Source organism: Phyllostomus discolor, chromosome 3 (genome assembly GCF_004126475.2).
Source record: "Phyllostomus discolor isolate MPI-MPIP mPhyDis1 chromosome 3, mPhyDis1.pri.v3, whole genome shotgun sequence".
In the NCBI taxonomy this organism is placed as follows: domain Eukaryota; kingdom Metazoa; phylum Chordata; class Mammalia; order Chiroptera; family Phyllostomidae; genus Phyllostomus; species Phyllostomus discolor.
In genome coordinates, this window is record NC_040905.2 from 149,298,065 (window position 1) to 149,308,604 (window position 10,540).

Below are 10,540 nucleotides of genomic sequence, written 5' to 3' on the forward strand. Positions count from 1 at the left end.
GCATTTTTCAAAGTGTAATCTCTGGACCCATGGAGTCTCCAAGAATTTTCAGGGAGTCTGCAAAATAAAAAATATTTTTATAATAACACAAAAATGTTATTTGCCTTTTTTAATGTGTGACTTTTGCACTCATTCAAAATCAATGTTAAATTGATAGGCTGGGTACTTAGCAGACAGGGGTGAAACAGAAAACTTAGGAAGAATAGCCTAAGGGGAAGGAAAGACTAATTCTGGATGTACTGATTTTGAGGTGCCTATGGGACATCTAAACGGAATTAGCATGTAGATATTTATGGATCTGGAGCTCAGCAGAGTGATCTGAACTAGACATATACACAATCAATCTTACTTGGATAAGGTGGGTAGAAATTATGCTTCTCTTTACATATTCCCTAATTCTCCAAGCTAGGTTAAATATCCCCCAAATGCTCTTGTTGCTCAAGGATACACTTACCCATTTGTGTGACTTTAGGTGAGTTAAAAAAAAAAGCTCTATTTCTCAATTTTCTCATCTATAGAATTAGAATAAAGGACCTTTATTATAGCTTTGCTGTGACAACTAAAGGACTTAATGTGTGTTAGGTGCTAAGAATGTAGCAATCACTCAGTAAACATTAACTATGTTTTGTAATTATAGCACTCATACTTCTCTTTGTAGTGCTATCACAATTGTTAGCATATAATTACCAGGTTATGCTCCATGAGTATTTGGGTCGAGATCCCTGCAGTATCCCTAGCACTAGTATATAATGATAGAGACTAAATAAAAACTGATTCAATTAATTAATCAATGTGTTTCCCAGGTTGTGGTTGTACTGTAGTAAAGTCTGTGCCGTCTTTAAGTTGCCCTTGATTTAACCCAGATCAGCTGGTTGAAGTGAGTTCGCTGTGACTTCTTCACTTTGTGCAGTATTGTGTTCCTAACATATCCTTGATTGTGCATGTACACAAGGGGTCAATAGCAGCTTAGGGGTTGGTTTATTAAATGATGTGGATTGATCTTTATCCTCTGCCCCAACTTTGCCTGTTGTCAGATACAAAGCAAAGAGAAAAATTAGGGGAAAAATTCTTAGGTTACAGAGATCAAATCTTTACTTGGATTTTTTGAAACATAACCTGGCTACCATAGGAACTTGGCTGTTTGTCCGTAAATGGTCTGAAAACTCAAAAACCTGGTGGTCAGTAACCAACTACTTCAGTACCTCAAATATTACAGCAGTGTTAAATTCCATACATGCCCCATTTTGTGAATTAATAAGTGTTAGTGTAATCAGAAGTGTTTTGTCTTTCTCATCTTGGGCTTTGCAAATGGATGAGTAAATATTCACTATTCTTTCTGTTGTACCAAAATCATACTGTATCAGAGCGCCAATAGTTCACTAGCTACGTAACTCTGGGTAAGTCATTTCTATCTGGAAGTAAATTTCCTCATTGAATTACTTGGATTTTTGTCTAAGTCCTCTTCCAATTCTGACATCTTGTATCCCTTGTATCATTCAGTGCACCAGACCAAACAGACCAAACAAATTAATTTTTGCTCAGTTTTCCCTCTATGCTTATAGGGAAAAGTTTTTGCTTTTCCATAAATCTGGAGGTAAACTTTCTAAATTGTGCTTATGTGACTACAAGGGACTTTTCCTTGAAAATAAAATACTAAAAAGGTAGACTTTTTTCTATTTGGCCATTAGGTGTCGCTAAACATCCAGGAAGTATAAGAAACCAAGCATGAATTACAAAATTCTAGTTTGGGCCTCCAGCCTCTACCATTCCTGCTGTTTGAATCTATGGTTTGCTTAGTCTTGTATTGGTATTTGTGCATCAGTGTCTTGCTGTTTGTGGCCAAAAATTCCCTCAGCCACCAGAAAATGTGTTTTCTTAATATCTTCATTCTGCCATTTAAGTCAATATATAGTTATTGAGCATTTGACGTACTACATACCAGGATCAAGACACTCCACAGTAGATTTCCCATTCATCCTTTAAGACCTAGCTCAAATTCACCTCCTCTGTGGAGCTTTATCTCACCATCCTTCCAAACCCAGAGCATTGTTGAAAAATTTTTGTCACAATACTTTTGTATTGTGTTTACATATTTATAAATCTCTCTCCCCAAATTCTGGAAAAGATCTGGATTTCTGTCATAATGAGGGAAATGCACACTAAAACTACAAAGAGAAGTCATTTTCACTTAGTCGTTTAGCAAAAATCCACAATTTTATATTTGGTTTAGGGTAACAGGAATTCTCATCCACTCTTGGGAGTATACCCTAGTTTATGCTTTCTGGAAAACAATTTGGCAATACCTATCAGAATTTTAAACAGCAAACTTTCTTCTAGACAATTAAATATATATATATATAGTACTTTCACACACAGACAAATACCTGTTGTAAAGAGATATTCACTGCAGAATTATTTGTGGTAAAAAAAAAAAGATCAGACATGACCTAAATGACTGGTTAAATTGCAAATCTTACAGTGAATCACCAGAGGTTGTAATAGTCAACATTTATTCAGCACTTTATGATGGAGTTTCTCACCCTGGCTCATGTGGCTCAGTGGATTGAGTGCCGGCCTGCAAACCAAAGGGTCACTGGTTCAATTCCCTTTCAGGGCTCGTGCCTGGGTTGTGAGCCGGTCCCCATTTGGGGGCATGAAAGAGACAACCTCCCTCCCCATCTCTCCTCCTCTCTTTCTCTCAAAAAAAAAAAAGGAAGGTAGTTTCTCATATACTGTTCATAAAAGCCGTAAGAAGTAGGCACTTACATTACGGATGAAACTGAGGCAGAGAGAAGTTAAATAATTTGTCCGAAGTGTTTGAAAGAACTAATATTTAAATATTCACCATATGATCTGGATTCATAATGGCCTGGTAACAGTGGCTGCATCTGGCTGTATCTGGCAGGAGAATTGGGACTGATGGTCAAGGGCAGAAGGAAAAGTTTCTTCCCATTCTGTACCAGTGGTTCTCAGCCTTAGTTGCATATTAGAATTACATGAAAAACTTCAAAATAATACTTTTGCCTGGGTTCACTTCACAGGTGAATTAAATGAGAACCTCTGAGAGAAGGGACCAGGCATTGGACTGGCTTTTTCAAAATTTCCCAGGTGATTCAAATGTGAAGTTAGCATTAAGAACCACTTTCTATACCTTCTTGCACCACTTGAGAAAAAAGAATTTTAATAGCAAATGTTACTTCAAAAAGAATCCCAAGGCCTGACCAGCATGGCTCAGTTGGTTGGGTGTTGTTCCTCAAAAAGGAAGGTAGCTGTTTCAATTCCTGGTCAGGGCACATGCCTGGGTTGCAGGTTCAGTCCCTGGTTGGGGTGCATAGGAGAGACAACTGATAGATGTTTCTCTTACATTGGTATTTCTCTCCCTCTCATTTTCCCTCCCTTTCTTTCTTTCTTAAAGTAAATAAATAAATAAGAATCTCACAAAGGAGCATTGTGTCTATGACACAGATCTCTGGAGAACACAGTTTCCTTGGTGATAAGTTTCTTTATTGTGCTAAAAATTATCTCACTAAAAGTTACTGTATTAGACTGGTTAATTTAGCAAAACGCAAACATTTAGGTTTTTGCCTCAAATCCTTAATACATACACATATTGACATATTACCCATGACCTGATAAAATCTTTGAGTTATTTCTATTTCCTATAATAATATAAAAAGTTTTCTGGCCTATATGTCCTTAATATAATAAAAAAAATGGTCAGCTATATCTGTTTCTTGTTAAAATAGTGGTCAACAAAATTATTTAAATATCTTATTTTTTATGTTCCTGGCATCTTCATTCCCCCCTCCTTCATTATATCATTGCCACACAAAAGCATCTTCGTGTTTTCATAGTACAAAAGATCTCTAAATCTAAGAGAAGTTAACAATTTACACATAAAGCATGTTCAGAAATGAGTTAAATTCATCAGGCACAATTCTGTCCTCTCTTTTATTGACATACAATGCCTAGAGGTGGGCTTTCCAGAAAACTCCAGTGAAGGCTTTACTATGGGTAGAGAAGTAGGACATACACCATGAAACCCAGAGGAAAAGTTCACCCCGGTCAATGATTTACAGGTCCTAGGTTTATGAACTGATAAGACTCGGGATGAGGAAGAATAACAGTAGCATGAATGCATTTCTTGCACACTTGAGTAGGGGAAAGGGAACATTGGCCTGAGGGAGGAGGGATGGTGCTAAGTATGACAGCTGGCAGGTGGGTGATCAAAGGTCCACTTACACCATCCCACGGAAGGTCTTTTTGATCATTAAATCGGCATCTTCTAAAGTATCTCTTTCTCCCCTTTGAAAAAAAAGGAAATGTCCTGGTACTCACCACTTCCAACCCCCTTCCTTCTTCAGAATGTTGCTGTTCATACTTTCGACATTTTTCAAAATCATTTTGTTGGTTGTGCATTTTACAACTTGCACGGGGAAACTGAGACACATGTGGACACTTTCCTACAAAGTGTTCAGCATAAACCTATTTCTGTACAGGGCCTTGAGTGTAACCATGGTTTCACAGTGAACTTTGGTTTTATCAGATGAAGACTGAATTTCAACATTGCAGTTTTTGTTTGGCCATAAGTGGATTGCTTAATATTTGTTCCAGTTTTTACAGATTAAAAAAACCCTTCAGCAAAAGGCTCTCATTTGCCTCTCACATGGTTGATTCCTGAAGATGAGAAACACACCTAACATCTTGAATATTCCTCACTCCCTCAACATTGGACCTAAAACAATAGTGGACTAAAATAAAAATACAATTATTTTTAAAACCTTGAGATGCTAATTTAACAAGGAACATGCAACTAATTTATTTTATGTCACCAAGGCAGATAAACATTTATTTAATAAAGTTAATACCTGGCCTCTTGTGTAATTTTCCTCCTGATTTATAGTTAATATATTTTGATACTATGTATCCTATGTGCAGGCACTTTATACTTCACCTCATTTAAGCTTCCCTTTGGCTTCCCACTGGTGTCCCTTCTTCCTGCCCTTTTTTCTTTTATAGCTCATGCTTTGCCTCTGACTCCTACTCTTTTCCTCCATTATTTACTGCCATTATTTGCTCCCATTATTTTTCCCTCAGCTTCCTCTCTCTGTCCTTGGCAAATCTTTTAAAAAATTTTTTCTGTGATCTCTGCCTCCATCTTTTTTTTTTATTCCTGCCTTTGAAACCGGAAAAACCAGCATTCATGCTGCCTGTCACCTACCAGACCCAGTAAGCAGAGACAGGGATTAAATCTTTATAGGAGCTTTATTCAGATGGCCAGGGACCTGAGAAGATGGGGGTTTGTACCCTAACAGGCTGTCTTATATTCCATTTTAAACTTACCCTTTTTATAAACAGATGAAAAGTATAAGTAAGGGGTTTGGAATTCAGGGAGAAAAATAGTAAGATAAAAAGCTGCAGCATTCTTTCATCTGTGCCCTGGGTGGTGAACATCTCACCCTGGTGCACAATGGCTCACATACCATCCTGATAGCATGCAGCCCTCCTGGGGCACAAAGGTGGAACTGCTTATGGTCGGTCTCCTGGAGCCAGGGTGGATCATAGCTTCAGTTCCTGGAACAATAGCTTTCTACAGACATTAATTACTAAGCTTATTAGCTATTACTTGAAACTAAAGTTTTTCCAACATTTGAGTCCCCCATCACCTTCTGTAAGTGTTGACCAACGTGAAAAAAACTTTCTATTATAAGAAAATCACAAAATATTTTCTTATAATACTGTTAGACTCTAGTTGCTATTGAAGGGGACCAAACTTTTGCCACCCTGAAGCTTCCTTCTGGGATTTTGATTTTAAGTGATTATTAAGAAACAAAAGAAGGAACTTTTGATCCTCCTCCTTCCTACCTAAGAGATTCAGATGGACAGGCCTATTCCAAGAAGAAAATTTTAGGGTGTTGCCTTAGCCCAATTTGAATTAAGTATGGTAAATAGGAGGGCTATGGGTAGGGAGGGGCCTTTTAGCTCAATTCCCTGTGTCCCACTATTTCTGAGTCGCTTAGCAAGAATTTTCCTGCCATGTGTGTTCTGTTCTTCCTCAACTACCTGTTGCCAACATAAGAGACATTCATATCTGTAGAGAATTTTTTGTGAGTTTATTTGATCCAAGGTGATGATAATTGCCAGGAAGCAGACTCTCAACCAGTTGAGAAAATGCTCCTGAAAATGGCAGTTTTATCACTAATTTTATACATCAGAATCAAAGAGGAACACATAAGGGGGTTACATGAAATTCATTGGTGATAGATATGGGAGGCAGGAGAAAGCACATGGAGTGGGGAGAGGGGTCTCTAGGACTGGATAAAAAGTAAAATGAATACACATGTACTTACTTCTTTTACATAGGAGGGTATAGGATAGGTAAGAGTTAAGAATTAAAACAATAACATTAACAATGAGGGGTTCTATGGTTTCCTGCTTTGCTGGGAGATTGTGCCCTGAGGGATCTGGAAAAAGGAAATTACCCTGACATTTCAAAGATGTGTTATCACAGATTCAAAAAGACAATAGACAGCCTCAGTTAAGTAAAGATTGACTTTTGTCAAGAAAGACATCATTCTAGAACCTGACTCCCTACTATGACTCACTTTTAGCTAGAAAGTTTTTTTAAATTGATTCTAGAGAGAAAGAGAGGAGGGAAGAGAGAGAAAGAAATATTAATTTTCTGTTCTGTTACTGTACAGTCACTTGGGGTTCTGCTGCCTGCCACCAATAAACTCCAGAGGCAGAGGTTTGGTGGAAAAGGAAGGGGCTATTTAGTTAAAAGCTGTACAATTTCGGTCCTTTCTCCTTTAAGAGATTGGCCACCTTTCCTCCCAAGCAGATCATGTATTGGAAGACTTACTCTCATCCATGAAGGGTGGGGGAGGCTCTGCAGGCGGAGCACTCCCACAGTAGAGTTGTGAGAAGCTTAGAGATAAAGGTCTCTTTTGAAGTAATAAATAAATAAATACATACATACATACATACATAAAAGCTATACAATTTTAAAAGAATAATGGGCTTATGCCTCAAAGCTTATTTCCTTTACAACACCCAAAAGAAAATAACCCCTGCACACCTGGCCAGCTCAGTTCACGGATGCACATGGAATCCCTTCCCCCATTTAAAAATATTGTCCTTTGTGATATGCAGGTGGCTGCAGCATGATTATCCAGGTGCCTTGGCAGGTTCTTGGTCACAGTTCCACTTCACGTACCTCTCACGAGTATGTGCACCTGGCTGGGCAGTACCATGCAGCACAGCATGCTGGCTTGGCTTTCTGTGTGGGAGAGATACAGTGTGGCTTGGAGCCTGGCAATGGGATCTCCAGGGCCTGCTGACCTGGGAACTCTGGCCCCTGACCCCCTAGCCCCTGGCCACAAGGGGAAGGAAAGAAAAAAGGCTGCATTTCTGCACACTCTCCACTTTTAAAGTCCTATCCCCAAACCCCATGCAAGGCAGGAGTTTTCAGCCTGTCCACCAGTCCTGGCTTACATCCACCACACTTCTCAGCCCACAGAGCATCGTTACGCGGGGTGGGGCATCACCTTATGACGTGTATAGTGTGACATTTTCAGCCACCCCAGCCTGCGCAGCCTCTCTTTAAGCAGTGTTCCAAGGTAACACCTGAGTTGGTTGTGCACTGTTGTCTGGGAAAATGGAAGCAGGAGGTGCTGAGCTGCTCTGTAGCCAGAGCTACATTAGCTTGTTCCCTGTCGCTTCTGACAGGCTCCTCTGATGGCCGCCCCCTTCTTGGGGGTGAGGGGAGAAGCCTCTTCTGCTAGATTTGGGTGCCCCTGCATTGGGGTCTCCCCTGCTCTGCAGTGATTTGGTCAAACCCCTCTGTCACAGTTCCACTTATTTATGCATTCAAACCCATATCCTTGATGTATCAGGGTGATGCTCTAACCAACTGAGCTACCCAGCCAGAGCTAGCTAGAAAGTTTTAATTCCAGGTCATCTTGTGTGGTTGCTTTAGGTCTTGAGTTTGTAAGGTAACCATGCAGGCCTCCCCGAAGCTTGTCAGGTTTAGTATGTGGCCCCTTTTTGGTACACATATATATGCTTTGTTAATATATTTTACCTGTGCATAGCTTGCTTCTTCATTTCCTCAAGGGTGACATTTGATGATCAGAAGTTTTTAATTTTGATGAGGTCTACTTTATCAGTTTTTCTTTTGTAGTCATTGTGTCTTATCTAAGGAACCTTTGCCCAATCCCAAACCATCCAGATATTTTTGTTGGGGACCACTTTGTGTGGTATCAGAAACTATAGCCCCACACAAGCTAGGCCTCAAAAGAGGCCTCTAAGACTTGACTGGAAAACTGGGAATGCAGGAGGCAGATATGACCTGATGCTAGCACCAAGGGTTCCTGTGGGAAATTGGGCCTGAAGAATGCATTGTACCCTTTGAAGCCTGCTTTGCTTTGTATAGCCTTGCTGGTATAAACCAGATGTTTAAGTTCAAAGCATAAGTGAGTGAACACCTAATCTCATGAACCATGCCTTAACGACCCTGGCGTCAGTGAGTCTAACAGACCCTGACCTGAGGCAGATTTCTGTGTCTCTTCAATCGTTATCTATAGATAATATCTGTTTTCTGTAACTATAGCCCTTTGACATTGATTGATGTGCTATGCAAGTATGTTGTATACCCCTGCACATACCAATCTCAGTAAAAGCTGTTTCAGAGAAGGGTTTAGGACTAAGGGAATCACGAGCCCCTTTCCCCCAGACAGATTATGTCTGGTCCAACTCATTTCATCAGTGACTGGGAAGACTCCGTGGGACAGGGTTCCCCTCATATTTTCATATATTTTCCTCTAAAAGCTTCATGGTTTTACCTTTTACATTTAGGTTTGTGATTCATCTCAAAATACTTTTTGTGCATATTGTGAACTAATGGTTAGGATTCATTTGTTTCCATATGAATATTTAGTTTTTCAGCATAATTTATTGAAATGGTTTTCCTTTACTCATTGGATTGTTTTGGTACAGTTTTTTGAGAATTTAAAGGCTGTATAAGGATGAGTGGTTTGCATTTTTTAATTATCTTTTTGTTTTTAGTTTTTAATTTTATCAGGTCATGACCTGTGGATCTGGTTTATATAATATTGGATATTTTGTTTTAGGGCACCTTCTTTTTGACTTACCACATTGTCAGTTTTATTAAATGATCCTCATGTGCCTAAACAACATGGTTTTTCTCTAACTGTCAGTTGCAGAGTTCTATATCAATCAAACTCTTGAGGAAGAGTTTTGCGTTGTACAAATTTCATACTCTTAAAAAAATGTTTTTGGGTGGAACAGAAGGAGCCATCATGGGAGCCAACATCCGCCACAACAAAGACCAGAAGGTTTGGCACAGGGAGCCCAAGAGCCAGGACAGTTTTAACTCCAGGCTGTTGGTCAAGCTATGCAGGTTTCTGGCCAGACAGGCCAACTCCACCTTCAACCAAGTGGTGCCGAAGAGGTTGTTCATGAGCCGTACCAACCGGCCAGCTCTGTCCCTTTCCCAGATGATCTGGAAGATGAAGCTTCCTGGCTGTGAGGGCAAAACTACAGTGGTTGTGGGGACTATAAACGATGACATGTGTGTCCAGGAGGTGCCCAGGCTGAAGGTGTGTGCACTTCGTGTGAGCAGCTGCACCTGGAGCTGCATCCTCAAGGAGTGGGGCAAGATCCTCACCATCGACCAGCTGGCCCTGGACTCCCCGAAGGGCTATGGCACCATCTTGCTTTCTGGTCCTCGCAAGGGCTGAGAGGTGTACAAGCATTTTCAGCAAGGCCTCAGAAACCCTTCACAGCCACACCAAACCCTACATGCAATCCAAGGGCAGAAGTTTGAGTGCACAAAAGGACAGCAGGCCAGCTGTGGCTACAAAACCTAACCCCAGATCCTACCTTGTTATTAAAAAGATTTTGGATGCTGAATAAAAATGTTTTTGACTTGAATTCTCATTTTTTGAGATATATATTTCAGTCTCCTAAGTTGGCATGATTGGGGAATAGCGAGGAGTTTAGTGTGTTTCAAAGGCAGTAAGGAAGCCCTGGCTGGCATAGCTCAGTGGATTGAGCAGGGGCTGCGAACCAAAGTGTCGCAGGTTCGATTCCCAGTCAGGGCACATGCCTGGGTTGCAGGCCATGGCCCCCAGCAACCGCACATTGATGTTTCTCTCTCTCTCTTTCTTCTTCCCTTCCCTCTCTAAAAAATAAATAAATAAATAAAATCTTTAAAAAAAAAAGGCAGTAAGGAGGAGAGAAATAGGAGTTGAGATAAAAAAAAAAGCAGTAGGGTTCTAGAGGGGTAACTCAATTGGTTAGAGCATTCTCCTGATATACTAAGGTTATAGGTTCAGTCCCCAGTCAGCGCACATATAGGAATCAACCAGTGAATGCATGGATGAGGGGAACAATAGATCAATGTTTCTCTCTCAGTTGTCTCTCCCTTCTTCTCTCTTTCTCTAAAATTAATAAATAAATTTTAAACTGATAAGAACATATCCTACACTTGATCTTAGCCAAAAGGTCGAGAAGTGAT

The 10,540-nt window shown here is 40.1% G+C and overlaps 2 pseudogenes; one reads left to right on the plus strand and one right to left on the minus strand.

The window, feature by feature from the left end:
• Window positions 1–9,266: 9,266 nt before the first annotated feature.
• LOC114511845 lies at window positions 9,267–9,932 on the plus strand (annotated as a pseudogene).
• Window positions 9,933–10,421: 489 nt separating this feature from the next.
• Window positions 10,422–10,540, minus strand: LOC114513536 (annotated as a pseudogene).